Below are 18,052 nucleotides of genomic sequence, written 5' to 3' on the forward strand. Positions count from 1 at the left end.
CATATCGGGCGGGCGGCGGGTTGCAACCCAGCACCTACCACTGTAGCAGCCATATCGGGGGTCAGACTAAGTAGCCTCATGCAGTCTCATGCTTCATGTTCTTGCTGAGCTCTTTCTCCCTTGAATATATTGTTGTAAGCTGACGAGACACAGGAATTCCTTATCTTGTCAAAGGTCATACAATTGTATATCTTGTTCTCTGCTGTTCTCTTCTGTTCTCTCCTTATCATGGCTACCCTATAACCCAGTTCTTGTATTATAAACAATAGTGCTAAGAGAAGAAATGTTGAGGATTGCAACCCCATGCGGGAGGGAGAGGAGGAGCCGTTTCATATGTGTCACAATGTCTATAAAACCAATGTGCTAATGTAAATCGGGGCTTCTGGCTCTTTGGAAACGATTCCAGCCTTAAGCCCGCGCGTTAAATAAAGAATCTCTTTTTCCTTCACTCCGTGGTCTCTCTGACTCTGGGTTCTGCAACATAAATGGTGCCGTGACTCGGATGTGGCAGGCTCTGAGCCAGACAGGTGGCAGTTGCCTGCTCTTGATCGCCGCACCGGGAAGACGAGCTCGGCGCATGCCTCCCTTTCTTGGCGCCACCGACCTTTTTGTCGAGTGAATGGGAGAAAGCCTGCGCCGGGATCGCCCAAACGGTAGTGAGCAGCAAGAGAACCTTGGGAAGCGGAGGAAGGAACTTGAGCCCTGCCTGTATCGCAGCTGCAATTGAGTTGAAACCCACATTAGAAGCCTTCAGGAGAAAGGCAAGTATATGGGAAAAAGAGGGCCCCGCCTTTAGGGAGAAAGGCCACTGGGCAGAAAAAAAGAGGGCCCCGCCTTATGAAGAAGGTCAGTGTTGGTGGTATACGTATACAAAAGAACCTACTCCTTGCGGGTAGAAGGGGGGCCTGATCACACCCCCGGGTGGGCGCCAGTACCTAGCACGCCAGTACTCAGTAGGAAGCTGAGGAAGCTGGGGAAGCCGTTTTCCGCTCTGGTAAAAAGTGGGAAAAGTGGGTGGCAGGGACATATGGATGTAGTGGAGAGATTGATGATTGTGTGAGTGGCTACTGCGGTTTCTGACGCATACCGTTGACCGTCCGGGTGCCCAGGCCAGTAGCAAAGTGCGTGATGTGAAAAATCCTCTTGTGTCGGCCAGTGAGACCCCTTACTCACTGACCAATTCCCATTCCCTAATTGTGTCTGTCTTCAATTTAGGAGGGAGGCTATGGGTGGTGGGGGAAGCAAACCTTGCACCCCCTTGAGATGTATGTCAAACAAAGAAGGAAAAAGGTTTTTTTTAAAAAAATTCAGAATAGAGAGAGAAAACAGCAAAAAGCTCAAGGTCGAGCTGAGAGGAAAAAAAACAAGATCTGAGGCTGTTAATTAGAAAAATGTTGCAGGACAGTCCGGCTTTTAACAAAGCGTGGGAGCGTGAGAGTGTAAGGCCGAAGAAGTAGCTGTTAGCCTAGCGCGCCGAGAGAGGGGGGGCAGGAAAATTGCCCACAACGTTCTGAGTTGTGCAACATCATCACCTCGCCTAATTGAGATAAAATCCCTAAGAAATGGAAACTGAAAATGAAGACCCAGAAGATGAAGGCAAAATAGAAAATAAAGGTGAAGAATCAGCCCCCAGAGCACAGGCTAGACCCCTCTTCGAGTGAAAAGTGTGCCATAAGACTGTCCCAAAGCAGAATGAAGCGGAAAGACCACGTTGAAGATCTCTGTCAAGGTAACCGTGTTTAGCTTTGAACTGTGTTAAAATTGCATAGAGCCTGTAGCTACTGACCATCAGCTATATGATTTCTGAAGAGCGTAACCATTAAGCTTTTGCCGTGGGATTCCCTGCAATGAAGAAATCTCACTGATTCGAGTGTCCAGTGTTACACTGCCTAAGTGTGTGTGCTAAAGAGACCGAGAAACCAGACAGCATGTTCCTGGCCAAGCCAAAATCGCGCTACTACCATGCTCCTGAAAGCTGCAATAAACTGTGTAAGCTGGGAGACCCAACCTGATTGAGAAGAAAAGAAAATATTGGAGCAACTGTCTTAAAAAACAATGAGATCTGTGTAGCTGGCTGGCTGACGCTGTCAGTGATGTTACAACTTTAAATTAAGACTGTTTTCCTGTTTGAGACCCCAGCGAAGAAAGCTGACCCGAGTTATTTGTTGCCCGTGCCAAAGCAAGAATTTGGTGGCCCTGTACCTCATCGTGTCCTGTTTTGAGCTTGGGATTTACAAATACAAACAAACTGAGAAGCTTGCCTTTGAAGTCCTGCAAATCACCCCACCGCCTCCCCGAAGATTAATGGCTGCCTGAAAAATGCAAGTATAAGGCGATGCCCATCACCCCCCAGCGTCCTGAGTTTCGGCACTCAGTGTTTCAGTGCTTTCGTGTACCAGGTTAGAAGAGAAAAAAAAAAAAAAAAGAGTAAGTTTTTAAAATGTCTGTGAGAACCTGACAGAAGTAGAATAAAATTTACAGAGGAGTTGCCCAGGTTAAAGCGTCACAGCTAGAGAGCTGAGCTGTGCCGCTCTGTTTAGACAGAGGCCTTGCTAAAAAGTTAAAGGCCCTTGTCTGTCAAAAGGGGTGTAGGGCCACACTTTCCCTTTTTAAACTCATGCAAAAGTAGAGAGCCTTTGCTGGAAACATCACATCTTCATTGCCCAGAGCCGTCTCTGTTTGCTTCCATCAATGTCTGGGCTTTTTAGAGACACTCTGCACATGAACTAAAATTTTAAATTGTCACAAACTTGCCATGGACAGTGCTATGAAGCTTTTGATAAACTTGAACTCTCATCGCTGTGGACCATGTGTCTATGTTTGTAGTCAGCTCAGTGTACAGCAGGCTGAGTTTAATCTGTGACTTTTAGATTTCCTTCTGCCAGAACTCATGCAGCATAGAGTTGCCGATGCAAAAATGGTGACCTAGAACTCTTTGCGTGTGTGGGTATGCCCGTCCCTTGATTTTAATGAGCCCTGAGCTTTCAGCCAGAAGAGCAGTATAATTGCTGGATCTGCTCCATCATGCCTTACCATGCAAGAAGTGTTTTCCATTCATTGTGTTAAATTGCAGAAAAAGTTTGTTGTATATATTTTATGATTTCTTAAATATCATAAAATATATGTGATATTTGCAGATTAGTGTTAGTTGCAACTCCAAATGATACTAAGTGTGGTTCCCAATGGATAACGAAGAGAAAAGACAAAAGCAAGTAGAAAAGAAAGAATAGAGAAAGTAGAAGACAGAGAAGAGAGAAAAAGAAAAGGCAAAAAGGCAAAGAAAAAACATTTGTAAAAAAGAAGCGTGGCCATAGTTGCCCCCAGGGTAAATTAAAAGCAGCTGATTGTGCCTGGAGCTTATTACCTGGGGTAAAGTAGCCACAATAATGTAATAGTTCTTTAAGATAAAGAAAATCTAACTAGAAGGAGAAGAAGAGCCTATCCCAAATGTGTGTCAGTGGGACTAGTGTAAGGCAGAAAAGTTTAAGTAAGTTTAACTTGAAAAAGACAAATAAAGAGACAAGGCTGGTGCATGGAGCAGAAAGTTTTATATAAAAAGTTTGAAACATGATCTGCAATACAGGCAGATCAGCAAAGAAAAAGAAAGCAAAAGAAAGAGAAAAAATTTGTCTTCCCATACTAATAAATAAAAAGTGTTATCAAGCACTTTGGGAAGCGAAGTTGTTTACAGGAAGCTGTGCCTGAGAACCAAGCACTTCTAGCCTATGCTGAAAATGCTTGCTAGTGTTGTGCTGCCTCATGGGTAACATGTATAGTATAAAAACCCATTTAGCGCAATAGCTCGTGGTTCAGAGAAGCTGTCTGATCCAAAAATTAAGTACGCCTGTGTGCTGTAAGTTACCCAATAAAGTCTCCTTGTAAGTAACCCCCCCCTGCTGGAATCCCAAAACACAAGTGCGGCTAGAGCGCCTCACCCAGTATCAAACCCTGCTGTTAAAAGCCATGAAAGCAGGTATGAAGAAGTCAGTTAATATGACCAAAGTGTCTAAAGTGCTGCAAGGTGCCACCGAGGCCCCAGAGCGTACTTGGAGCGTCTTTCAAATGCCTATCGCCAGTATACCCCCCTCCCTCAGCCCAGAGGCCCAAAAAGACGTGGACGAAAGAAAAAAGAAGACGACCCAGCAGAGGCAGAAGATTCTTAAAAAAGAACCAGTGTGCCCAGTGTGGACAAGATGGACATTAGTGGCATGAATGCTCAAATAAAATAAATCAAATACACAAAAGAGAAAACCAAAGGGGCCAGAATGGGCGAAGAGGGAGACAGCTTGAGAGGGGCCGTGACATTGACTTCATAATTGACACTGGAGCAGCATCAAAAGCAAGCAACAAGAAGTCCAAACACTAAACAAAGTTCTTCAAGCCCAGCGTCACTTTGTCTTAGAAAATAAGCCATTCCCATCACAGAAGTTCATCCTTTCCAACCAAGAGTTAAAGTATGAGTTAAAGAGGGAAAAATAACCCTTTGACTCCCAGATGGAGAGGACTGAAAACTGTCATACTTTCCACCCCCACAGCTATGAAAGCAGCTGGAGTTAAACCCTGGATACACTGGACACGAGTCAAGAGAGCGAGAGGGGGAAAGTAGACCATAAACAGAAATCCTGAAAATCCTTTAAAAATCATTCTGAAAAAGCAGTAAGAAGACTCAGGCTAGACCTTACTGTGGACACACCGGGAAACTGTCCCCCTGCGTACGGTCAGACCTGCAACTGGAGAATTGAAGAAGGGGACTAGACCCTACTGCAGCTTGCCAGGTGAATAGCTGCCCTGCGTACGGTCAGATCCCAAAGAAGATCAAACATGCGTGTTGTAGTGTTAGTAGTGTTGCATTGTGTTTCCTTAATAAGGTGCAAAAAGGGGGGTCTGCCCCTGGAAAAAGAAGTTTGTCCCAGTGATTTGCTGATAATTACTGGCTTCACCTGGCTAACATCACGAGAGTAAAACATTTTTGTTTGCCAAGAGGTATACCTGCAAACAGGCTTATTGGCTCTTGCCTAATACCTGTCTGTAGACATCCTGGGAAAATTCAAAAAGATACCATGTTAAAAGTTTATGGTGTAAGTTTAACTTATTCCCAAAATGCTAATTGGGGCGTGGTTGCAAAGATCCTACCCCCTACAGAGTTCACTCTACGCACCCCCATCATTGCTGAAACAAATGCTACGTGTGCACAAATGCTTAATTGTCAAAAAATTTTCCAGAAAATACAAAGCTATCCCTGGCCCCCTTCCACTGTAATAAAATTCAAAACATATCTTTTAATGATGCCCACATACTTTTGCCTCATGGATGGTTTTAGACATGTAATTCCTGCACTTGGTCATTTATTCCTGCCAACTTGTCTGATAACCACCCATGTTGCCTCAGCCGCCAATTGAACTGGTGCCAATTCTTCCCCTGTAGCCTGAAAAAATCCGTCAATGGCAGCCTCGAGCACTCCAACTAACTAAAAATTGTAATAGTCATGTGCAGTTATATTTTGACTCAAAAAAAATTGGCCTTAGCAATGTCACTAGTTGGGGTTCCAGGTTTAGCCTTGGCTGATGGTCTGGAAATCAACCGGTTAGCTTGCAGCTTAGCCAAAAGCATAAATGCCACCTCACAGGCATTGTCATTGTTAAATAAAGAGTTGCGTGATCTAAGAGGTGCAGTTCTAGAAAACAGAGCTGGTATAGATTACCTCTTCCTTCTTCATCATTTAAGTTGTGAGACACACCAAAAGCTCTGTTGTTTTAACTTAACTGATAATGGCAATGCTGTAGATGAACAGATCAACAAGCTGCACAATATAGTAGCTTACAAAACAATAAAACAAAACAATTAGCTCAATTAGTTAACCCCTTGGCTTCCAGATCTTAGCTAGCTTAAAAGCATTGTTCATCCTAATTCTACCAGTATTGTTCATAAAAGTTCTGTTATGTCTCTGCGTTCCTTGTCTTATGCGCTGTTTAACCAATCTGTTTTATGTCTCAGCTAGTAAAACTGCTGCCCTCTATGCTCTAATAGCCCAACAAGAGGCTAAGTAATATGTATGTCACAAAAAGCTTTGTATGGTTATCAAAAATGCTATAATTGTAATGAAATTATGCATTTAAGGGGGGAATGTAGCAGCCATATCGGGGGTCAGACTAAGTAGCCTCATGCAGTCTCATGCTTCATGTTCTTGCTGAGCTCTTTCTCCCTTGAATATATTGTTGTAAGCTGACGAGACACAGGAATTCCTTATCTTGTCAAAGGTCATACAATTGTATATCTTGTTCTCTGCTGTTCTCTCCTGTTCTCTCCTTATCATGGCTACCCTATAACCCAGTTCTTGTATTATAAACAATGGTGCTAGGAGGAAAAATGTTGAGGATTGCAACCCCATGCGGGAGGGGGAGGAGGAGCCGTTTCATATGTGTCACAATGTCTATAAAACCAATGTGCTAATGTAAATCGGGGCTTCTGGCTCTTTGGAAACGATTCCAGCCTTAAGCCCGCGCGTTAAATAAAGAATCTCTTTTTCCTTCACTCCGTGGTCTCTCTGACTCTGGGTTCTGCAACACCACTCCAGGAAGCTGAACATGTCTGAGAGGAATTATACCATCTGGGAGAAGGAACTGTTGGCCATCAAGTCCGCTTTGGAGACCTGGCGTCATCTCCTGGAGGGGGCGCAGTACCCAGTCAAAGTTAGAAGCAACAATCGCAACCTGGAACATCTTCAGACAGCCCGTGCCTTAAACCAGCGGCAGATTAGGTGGTCGCTTTTTCCCCTCCTGGTTCCACCTTAGAATCATAGAATCATAGAATAGTAGGGTTGGAAGGGGCCTGCAAGGCCATCGAGTCCAACCCCCTGCTCAATGCAGGAATCCAAGTCAGAGCATCCCTGACAGGTGGCTGTCCAGCCTCATCTTGAAGGCCTCCAGTGTGGGAGAGCCCACCACCTCCCCAGGTAATTGGTTCCATTGTCGTATTGCTCTTACAGTCAGGAAGTTTTTCCTGATGTTCAGCCGGAATGTGGCTTCCTGTAACTTGAGCCCATTATTCTGTGTCCTGCACTCTGGGATGATCGAGAAGCGATCCTGGCCTTCTTCTCTGTGACAACCTTTCAAGTACTTGAAGAGTGCTATCATATCTCCCCTCAGTCTTCTCTTCTCAAGGCTAAACATGCCCAGTTCTTTCAGTCTCTCTTCATAGGGCTTTGTTTCCAGTCCCCTGATCATCTTTGTTGCCCTCCTTTGAACCCTCTCCAGCTTGTCTGCATCCTTCTTAAAGTGTGGTGCCCAGAACTGGACACAGTACTCCAAATGAGGCCTAACCAGTGCTGAGTAGAGGGGAACTAGTACTTCCCGGGATTTGGCAGCGAGGCTTCTATGAATGCAGCTCAAAATAGCATTTGCCTTTTTTGCAGCCACATCACATTGTTGGCTCATATTCAGCTTGTGATCGACAACAATTCCAAGATCCTTCTCGCTTGTAGTGTGGTTGAGCCAGGTATCCCCCATCTTGTAACTGTGCATTTGGTTTCTTTTTCCTACGTGCAGAACTTGGCATTTGTCCCTATTAAATGTCATTCTGTTGTTTTCTGTTGTTTTCTGCCCAGCGCTTCAGTCTATCCAGATCACTTTGAATTTTGTTTCTGTCTTCCAAAGTATTAGCTATCCCGCCCAATTTTGTGTCATCTGCAAATTTGATCAGCATTCCCTGCACCTCCTCCTCCAAGTCATTCATAAAAATGTTGAAGAGCACTGGGCCCAGGACTGAGCCCTTCGGTACCCCACTCGTTACCTCTCCCCAGTTTGAGAAGGTCCCATTGATAGCACTCTTTGAGTCCGATTCTGTAGCCAACTGTGGATCCACTGGATCGTTGTTTCATCTAGCCCATTTTGAGCTAGTCTGCTCATCAGGATATCATGGGGCACTTTGTCGAAAGCTTTGCTGAAGTCAAGGTATATGATGTCTACAGCATTCCCACGGTCTACAAGGGAGGTGACTTGATCAAAAAATGAGATCAGATTTGTCTGGCAGGACTTGTTTTTGACAAATCCATGTTGGCTTCGAGTCATCACAGCATTGTTGTCAAGGTGCTTCCAGATGGATTGCTTTATCATCTGCTCCAGAATTTTCCCAGGGATGGATGTCAGACTGACTGGTCTGTAGGTCCCAGGTTCCTCCTTTTTACCCTTTTTGAAGATAGGGACAACGTTAGCCCTCCTCCAGTCATCTGGCACTTCCCCCGTCCTCCATGATTGCTCAACGAGAACAGGCAGCGGTTCTGAGAGTTCTTCTGCCAGTTCCTTTATGACTCTAGGATGCAGCTCATCTGGCCCTGGAGATTTGAACTCATTCAAAGTAATGAGGTGTTCCTTGACCATATGCCTGTCGATCTCAAGCTGCAATCCTGCCCCTTCAGCCTGTACTTCGCCTTTGCCAGGGGGGGCATAGACCCTGAGCCAAAGTAGGAATTGAGCACCTCTGCCTTTTCTTTGTCATCTGTTATCATTTTGCCATCCATATTTAATAGCTGAACCACCATTTCTTTCCTCTGCCTTTTACTATGCACGTAGCTGAAGAAAGCCTTTTTGTTGTTTTTAACATGCCTTGCTAACCTCAGCTCATTCTCAGCTTTAGCCTTCCTGACGCCATCCCTGCAATTCTGTGCTATCTGCCTGTACTCTTCCTTTGTTACTTGGCCTTCTTTCCACTTCCTATATGTGTCCTTTTTTGTTTTCAGGTCATCCCTAAGCTTTTTTTGAAGCCACATTGGCTTCTTCTGTTGTCTTCCACCTTTTCTTCTTGTTGGAATTGCTTGTGATTGTGCCTTGAGAATTTCCTTTTTTAAAAGCTCCCACCCATCTTGGACTCCTTTTCTCGCTAGCATCGCTTGCCATGGGACCTTACTGATCATTTTTCTGAGTTTATTAAAATCAGCTTTCCTAAAATCCAGGGTACGCGTTTGACTACACTCGGCTTTTGCTTCCCTTAGAACCAAGAACTCAAGTACAACATGGTCGCTTTCCCCCAGAGTTCCTGTAACTGCTACTTTATCCACTAAGTCATCTCTGTTGGTTAGGATCAAGTCAAGGATAGCCGATCCTCTAGTTCCTTCCTCTACTCTCTGTAGGAGGAAGTTATCCGCCACACAAGTCAGGAATTTCCTGGAGGGGCCATGTTTTGCAGAATGTGTCTCCCAACAAATATCGGGGAAATTGAAGTCCCCCATTACGACTACATTATGCTTCCTTAAAACATTGGCTATTTGCTTTTCAAAAGTTTCATCCTCGTCTTCTCCTTGATTGGGTGGCTGGTAGTAGACTCCGACCACCAGGTTCCTTTTATTCTTTGCTCCATTTATTTCAACCCAGATGCTCTCGATGGGGCTACCAAGCTCCTCCTCCTGTATTTCTGTGCAGAGATATGTATTTTTCACATACAGTGCAACCCCACCTCCCTTTCTGTTCCTCCTGTTCTTTTTGAACAAGTTATATCCTTCAATTGCTGTATTCCAGTCATGAGAGTCATCCCACCAAGTCTCAGTTATACCTATCAGGTCATAATTTCCCTCTTGTATTAAGAGTTCAAGTTGGTTCTGTTTGTTTCCCATACTCTGGGCATTAGTATATAGACATCGAAGACCATGTGCTTCATAGTCTGGCTTTCTTCCTACATGTGTCTGAAGACTATTATTGGGCGCTATCAGAGCTGTTCTCTCCATTGCAGTGCATGCGCCTATGTCCATTGTTACCCCCAACATTACATCTCCCTTCCCCGTAGGATTCAGATTAAAGCCCTCCTGATGAAGTTCTTCATGCTGTGGCCAAACACATCCTTCCCAGCCTTTGTGAGGTGCAATCCATCCCCAGCCAACAGCCCATCTTCCAGGAAGTACAGCCCGTGGTCCCAGAATCCAAATCTCTCTTGTCGGCACCACCTTCGTAGCCAGTCATTCACCCGGAGTATTTTTCGTTCCCTTTCTATCCCGCTTCTAACTACTGGAAGGATGGATGAGAAAACTATCTGGGCCCCAAAGTTCTTGAGTTTCCTTCCCAAAGCTTCAAAGTCTGACGTGATCTCTTCGTAGCTCCGCTTGGCGGTATCATTTGTTCCCACATGGATGAGAAGAAAGGGATACCTGTCAGTGGGCTTTATGAGCGCAGGCAACCTTTCAGTCACGTCTCTAATCTGTCCTCCCGGGAGACAACATACCTGGCGAGTCCACGGGTCTTCGCGACATACTTGGGTCTCGATCCCACGCAGCAAGGAGTCTCCCACTACTACCACTCTTCTTCTTCTTGTAGGCCTGGGTTTCATCGCCTCTGTTTGACTGACCTTCAGCCTCTTGCTCACTCTCATGCAGGTTCCCCTGTGATTCTTCCTCTGCAGGCTGTCCTCCAGTGTCATCCGCAAGTACCTGGAATCGGTTCCACAGCTCCACTGCTTCCACTGGCGCAGAATGGCGTCTAGTTCTTCTTCTCCTGTCACCCTTGTCCAAGGAGTATCCTCTACTCCATTTTTCTTCACCTCAGCATTTCCCACTTCTGCCTCATCTTGCTGTTGCTCTTCAAGCTTCTGGTCTGCCCTTTGCTGCTGTAGTTCCCCCATTCTGTCCAAGAACTCTTCGTGTTCTCTTATTCCCCGGAGGGTCGACAGTCGCCGCTCCAGTCCACTTACTTTTTCCTCCAGCAGCGTGATCAACTTGCACTTGTTGCAGGTGTAGGCCATGCTGTTCTCAGGCAAGAAAACAAACATGGCACACACCTTGCAGGTCACCACCACTGGAGAGTCTTCTCCTTCCATAGCCCCTTTTCCCTTTTTGTGTCTAGCTCTGTGATTGTTCTAGACTAGCCTGTGCCTGCTCCTCTACTCAGTAGAGGTTAAAAGCAGAGTCCCACTGGTGTGAAAGTGTGTGTTACAAGACAAATAAATGGAAAAAAGTTAGTTAAAATAAAAAATAAAAATAATTTAAAAAAATGTTAGGGGCCTCCCCCTTGACCTCCCCTGCCGAACTCCCCTGGCCAAATCCTGTTTGCTCCCCCTGTCCGCTCGCTCTGTTCGCTCGCTCTCCGGGAGCTTGCCTGCTTCTGTAGTCCCTGGACCAGCTGGAGCAGCTTGCTCTGCTCGGCTCTGCTCTGCTCAGCTGGGAGGCGGGAAACAGGATTTGCCATGTGAAGGCCTCTGACAACCTACAAGCAGATGCTCTTTCTCATAAGCCGGACCTCCAGCCAGGGGGTGAGGGAAATCCCCCCCCTCTGATTCTTCCCCCCCTAGAGCTTGGCGGCAGCTGCAGTGCCTCGCTCTTGGGATGAACTTATTCACTCTGAACAGGCTCAGGATGCTTTTGTCCGCACAAAAGTGGAGGAATTGGGGCTAGCCTCTGGCCTCCCCCACTCTACCCCCTTCTCTTTGCGAGGTGGCCTGCTTTTCCATTCTGGCTGGGTCTATGTGCCTTCTAGACCCCTCCGTGAGAAGGTCCTCCATCAGTGCCACGACTCCCCCACCGCTGGAAATTTTGGCTTTGCCAAGACCCTGCATGGAATGACGCGGGATTTTTGGTGGCCTCGTGTGTGTCGGACGTCAAGACCTACGTCGCCTCCTGCCCAACCTGCCAGCGGGTGAAGGCCCCCTCAGGCAAGCCCACAGGCTTGCTTCACCCCCTGCCTACCCCCTCAGGACCTTGGAAACTGCTCTCCCTTGACTTCATCACTGACTTGCCTCGCTCACATGGTAAGACCACCATTCTGGTGGTGGTGGATTTGTTTTCTAAGATGGCCCATTTCATCCCCTGTGCTGGGTTGCCCACAGCCAGGGAGATGGCGGAGCTTTTTTTGGCGCATGTTTTCCGGCTCCACAGATGGCCCAAGGGTCTCATTTCGGATAGGGGGGCCAAATTCACTGCCCATTTCTGGAGGGAGCTACTTGGGCTTCTCCATGTGACGCTCCGTCTTTCCTCCGCTCACCATCCACAGACGGACGGTCAGACCGAGCGCACCAATGCGACTGTGGAGCAGCATTTGCACTGTTATGTCAATTACCAGCAAGATGACTGGTTTTCCTTGCTGCCTCTCACAGAATTTGCTTATAACAATGCCTGCCATGCTTCCACCCACCAAACTCCATTTTTTGCCAATTTTGGTTACCACCCCAAGGCTTTCCCGTCCACCCTAGCTCCCTCTTCGGTGCCAGCAGCCCATGACTTTTGGGAGGAGTTGCGAGCGGTACACCACCTCTTATGGGACTCCCTCGAGCAAACCAAGACAGCCTACATGGCCTCTGCGGACCGGCGGTGCCAGCCGGGTCCGTCTCTGCAACCAGGGGACTGGGTTGGGTTGTCCACCCAATACCTCCCCTCTCACTCGCCCGCAAGGAAGCTCGTGCCTCGCCACATGGGGCCTTTCCAGATTACAGCCCAGATTAACCCTGTTGCTTTTCGCCTGGCTCTGCCCCCTTCCATGAAGATCCATCCTGTTTTTCATCGGTCCTTGTGGTCTCCCCCGTATCTGGCGAACCTTATCGCTTGGCTGGCTCCCCCCCGCCGCCAGTGCTGGTGGAGGGGGAGGAGGAGTTGGAGGTTGCGGAGATTCTGGACTCCTGCCTTTCTCACGGCCGCTTGCAATATCTGGTGGACTGGAAGGGGTACGGGCCAGATGAGCGATCCTGGGAACCCGTGGAAAATGTGCATGCTCCGTTGCTGCTGAGGCGCTTCCACCAGCTGTACCCCCACAAACCCGGGTCCCCAGGGGAGGGGCACGAGGGGGGCCTCATGGGAGCGGGGATGATATCAGGGTGGAAAATGAGCCGATAGAGCCCCAGAGCAGTTCTGATTCTGAGGAGGAACAGCAATCTGTGGGAGAGGAGCCAGCTCATCCCTCACAGGCACAGCAGCTGGCAGAGATTCCTCCTGCCGGCATTCCTGGGAGAGATAGTGACCCTGGCAGCAAGAGAGCGCTGGAGGGGGGCTTGCTGGATGCTCGGCGCAGATGCAGGGAGCGGCGACAGATGGAGGGCGCAGAATGGAGGCGCTCCACTTGTTTGGCACGCAAACAACGGTCGCGTCCCGAGGACCCAAGGGAAAGAGGGAGGATCTCTCCCTAGCCCATAAGTTCAGGGTCTTCCCGTGGTTCTCCTTCAAACGGGGACCAACTGCCTGACCTGGAGCTTCGCCTACTCTGCTATCTTTCCCCAGTGCTGTTCCTTGCTTTGGCGCTAGTGATTAGTATCTGAAAGAGTCATAAAGGAATAAAGGAATAAAGTCTCGGAAATAATTCCTCGTCGTCTGTGTCCTGAGTTGGCTATTGGTGGGGACTGCAAGAGGCAGCTAGGGTGCTCCTGACAGGCTGCTCGTCAGGTTCACGCTTGTCTCGCACAAACCACATAATTGCACTTATTTGTCCAGAACGTTTGGCTACCTGCAGTTTCACTCTTAGTGAAGGAAGTTTCTTTCACCCTGTGAAGGACGAGGGACAGCTGTAAAGCGGGGAGGACAGGGTTTATCCAGCGCAGTAAAACAGGGACAGAGGAATTTCTTAAGAGACTATAGAATTGGGAGCACGTTCAAAAGTCAGAGAAAAAGAACTAACTGGAGCTGTCGTCCCCCCCTCCCCGAGGAGTATATTCAAGTGTGGCCTCCTCACAGCGACTGGGGGAGGCAAGGCTCTATCTCACTGTAGATTTTCCACTGTTAAAAGAAAGAGGAGAAGGAGGAAGGGGGGAGTTCGGTGGAGAGACCGTATTGGGAAATAGAAAGGAAGATGAGAGCCAGCAAGCACTCGATGAACAAGCTGGGACCGCTCCTGCTGCTCACACTTATGCAAATATAGCTGGGAAAGAGGTGAAACAGGGCAGCCCGGGAGAGGGATGGGGGGGTTGACAGCACCCCATTGGGAGGAAGACGAAGAACCATATAGAATCATAGAAGAGTAGGGCTGGTGGGCTCTCCCACACTGGAGGCATTCAAGAGGAGGCTGGACAGCTATCTGTCAGGGATGACTTGGATTCCTGCATTGAGCAGGGGGTTGGGCTCAATGGCCTTGTAGGCCCCTTCCAACCCTACTATTCTATGATTCTAATACCAGACAGGGGTAGGAGTGCTTTTTTGTAGGAGAGGTGACATGAATATTGATTTCATTTTAGAAACACTACCAGGATGTCTGGTGATTATAGGTTTTTCTTTACAAACAGTATCAAAGGATGGATCAAAAGAACTTACAGGGTTTCATTTGTGTGCTCTATATGCTCCAGTTAGAGTAAAAGAAAGGATTTCTGGCCTCATGTAAAAGCTAATTGCAACACACATCACTATATTAAACTGGCAGGGGATTTTAATAATAGAACAAGGCTTTCCAACAGAGTAAGTTATTTGCCTCAAAAGGATAACAATAATGATCGCGCTAAACAGAAGCCTTTACCCAGGGAGGAGCGAGACTTAAAACAATTTTTTGAGTGCAATAATCTTCTTGATAAAGCGCTGGACATCTCTAGTAGATTTCTTTCCAGTAACCTGTAGGGAAGCTTTTGTTCAAAACCATCCAGCCATGTATGGAGCAAGATACACTTATTGTTGTTCAGTAGTTCAGTCGTGTCCGACTCTTCGTGACCCCATGGACCATAGCACGCCAAGCCTTCCTGTCCTGCGCACTCTCCCAGAGCGTGCTCAAGTTCATATTCATTGCATCGCTGATGCTATCTAGCCATCTCATCCTCTGCTGTCCCCTTCTCCTTTTGCCTTCAGTCTTTCCCAGCATCAGGGTCTTTTCCAGAGAGTTTTCTCTTCGCATTAGGTGGCCAAAATATTTGACCTTCAGCTTCAATATCTGTCCTTCCAATGAGCACTCACGGTTGATTTCGTTTAGGATTGACTGATTGGACCTCCTTGCAGTCCAGGGGACTCGTAAGAGTCCTCTCCAGCACCACAGTTCAAAAGCATCAATCCTTCGGCGCTCAGCCTTCCTTATAGTCCAGCTCTCACAGCCATACATTACTACTGGGAAAACCATACCTTTGATTAGACGGACCTTTGTTGGCAAGGTGATGTCTCTGCTTCTTACTATGCTGTCTAGGTTTGCCATAGCTTTCCTCCCCAGGAGCAAGCGTCTTTTAATTTCATGGCTACAGTCACCGTCTGCAGTGATCTTGGAGCCCAAGAAAGTAAAATCTGTCACTGCTTCCATTTCTTCCCCTTCCATATGCCAGGAAGTGATGGGGCCAGATGCCATGAGTTATTTTTTTTAATGTTGAGTTTCAAACCAGCTTTTGCACTCTCCTCTTTCACCCTCAACAAGAGGCTCTTGAGATCCTCTTCGCTTTCTGCCATTAGGGTGGTATCATCTGCATATTGGAGGTTGTTGATAATTCTCCCAGCAATCTTAATTCCGACCTCTGATTCATCCAACCCGGCATTTCTCATGATGTACTCTGCGTATAAGTTAAATAAGCAGGGTGACAATATGCAGCCTTGTCGTACTCCTTTCCCAATTTTGAACCACTCGGTTGTTCCATGTCTGGTTCTTACTGTTGCTTCTTGACCCTCATACAGGTTTCTCAGGAGACAGGTAAGGTGGTCTGCTACTCCCATCACTTTAAGAATTTGCCACAGTTTGTTGTGATCCACACAATCAAAGGCTTTAGCATAGTCAATGAAGCAGAAATAGATGTTTTTCTGGAATTCTCTTGCTTTCTCCATGATGCAGCGAATGTTGGCGATTTGATCTCTAGTTCCTCTGCCTCTTCGAAACCCAGCTTGTACTTCCGGTAGTTCTCGGTTCGCATACTGCTGAAGCCTAGCTTGTAGGATTTTGAGCATCACCTTGCTGGCATGTGAAATGAGCGCAATTGTGTGGTAGTTTGAACACTCTTTGGCGTTGCCCTTCTTTGGAAATGGAATGTAAACTGACCTTTCCCAGTCTTGCGGCCATTGCTGAGTGTTCCAAATTTGTTGGCATATTGAATGCAGCACTTTAACAGCATCATCTTTTAGGATTTTAAATAGCTCAGCTGGAAGACAGTCATCTCCGCTAGCTTTGTTGTTACTAATGCTTCCTAAGGCCCACTTGACTTCACTCTCGAGGATGTCCGGCTCAGGTTCAGTGACCGCACTATCATGGCTATCAAGGACATTACTATCATGGCTATCAAGGACATTAAGATCTTTCCTGTATAGTTCTTCTGTGTATTCTTTCCACCACTTCTTAATCTCATCTGCTTCTGTGAGGTCCCTGCCTTTTTTGTCCTTTATCATGCCTGTCTTTGCACAAAACGTTCCCTTGATATCTCCAATTTTCTTGAAGAGATCTCTAGTCTTTCCCATTCTGTTGTTTTCCTCCATTTCCTTGCATTGTTCATTTAAGAAGGCCTTCTTGTCTCTCCTTGCTATTCTCTGGAACTCTGCATTCAGTTGGATATATCTTCCCCTTTCTCCCTTGCTTTTTGCTTCCCTTCTTTCCTCAGCTACTTGTAAAGCCTCATCAGACAGCCACTTGGCTTTCTTGCATTTCTTTTTCTTTGGGATGGATTTCGTTGCTGCCTCCTGAACAATGTTACGGACCTCCGTCCATAGTTCCTGAGGCACTCTGTCTATCAGGTCTAATCCCTGAAATCTATTCCTCACATCCACTGTATATTCATAAGGGATATGATTTAGGTCATACCTGAATGGTTTAGTGGTTTTCCCTACGTTCTTCAATTTAAGCCGAAATTTTGCAAGAAGCAGCTCATGATCTGAGCCACAGTCAGCTCCAGGTCTTGTTTTTACTGACTTTATGGAGCTTCTCCATCTTTGGCTGCAAAGGACATAATCAATCTGATTTCGATATTGACCATCTGGTGATGTCCATGTGTAGAGTCGTCTCTTGTGCTGTTGGAAAAGAGTGTTTGCTATGATCAGCGTGTTCTCTTGGCAAAACTCTATTAGCTTTTGTCCTGCTTCATTTTGTACACCAAGGCCATGCCTGCCTGTTATCCCGGTGATTTCTTGACTTCCTACTTTAGCATTCCAGTCCCCTATGATGAAGAGGACATCTTTTTTTGGTGTTAGTTCTAGAAGGTGTTGTAGGTCTTCATAGAACCGATCAACCTCTGCTTCTTCAGCCTCAGTGGTTGGGGCATAGACTTGAATTACTGTGATGTTGAATGGTTTGCCTTGGATTCGTACTGAGATCATTCTATCATTTTTAAGATTGTACCCCAGTACTGCTTTTCCCACCCTTTTGTTGACTATGAGTGCTACTCCATTTCTTCTAAGGGATTCTTGCCCACAGTAGTAGATATGATGGTCACCAGAATTAAATTCGCCCATGCTTGTCCATTTTAATTTGCTGATTCCCAAGATGTCGATGTTCAATCTTGCCATCTCATGTTTGACCACCTCCAGCTTACCTTGATTCATTGATCTGACATTCCAGGTTCCTAAACAATATTGTTCTTTACAGCATCGGATTTTCTTTTCACCACCAGACACATCCACAGCTGAGTGTCCTTTCGGCTTTGGCCCAGCCGCTTCACTCTTTCTGGTGCTACTTGGAAATACCCTCTGCTCTTCCCCAGTAGCATATTGGACACCTTCCGACCTGAGGGGCTCATCTTCCGGCGTCATATCTTTTCGCCTTGTGATACGTTCCATGGGGTTTTCTTGGCAGGAATACTGGAATACTTCTCCGCCAAGACCTGTCCGTCTTGGGTAGCCCTGCACGGCATAGCTTATGGCTTCACTGAGTTACGCAAGCCCCTTCGTCACAACAAGGCAGTGATCCATGAAGGGGATACACTTATTACCAGATCGATAGGATCAGAGCCCCTAAAGAGTTGAAAACAGAGCAAGTTCAACTAGTGGTCACTCCGTGGTCTGATCATGCTATGCTCAGTGTGGACTTTACTATGGGACAGGTATACCCGCGGGGGAAACCCCTTTGGAAGTTAAGGGCAAAACTGTTGAATGTTTTCTCCTGTAAAGAATTGCAGCAACGACGGCTGACGTGTTCACTCTGCTGGAGGATGAGGATGAGTTAGGGGAATGGTGGAAAAGGTTTAAAAGGGTGATAAAAAAGAATGTCAAAATTAT

The sequence above is a fragment of the Heloderma suspectum genome, chromosome 4 (assembly GCF_057233095.1).
Source record: "Heloderma suspectum isolate Gila_16-S chromosome 4, 16-S_ref, whole genome shotgun sequence".
Taxonomy (NCBI): Eukaryota; Metazoa; Chordata; class Lepidosauria; order Squamata; family Helodermatidae; genus Heloderma; species Heloderma suspectum.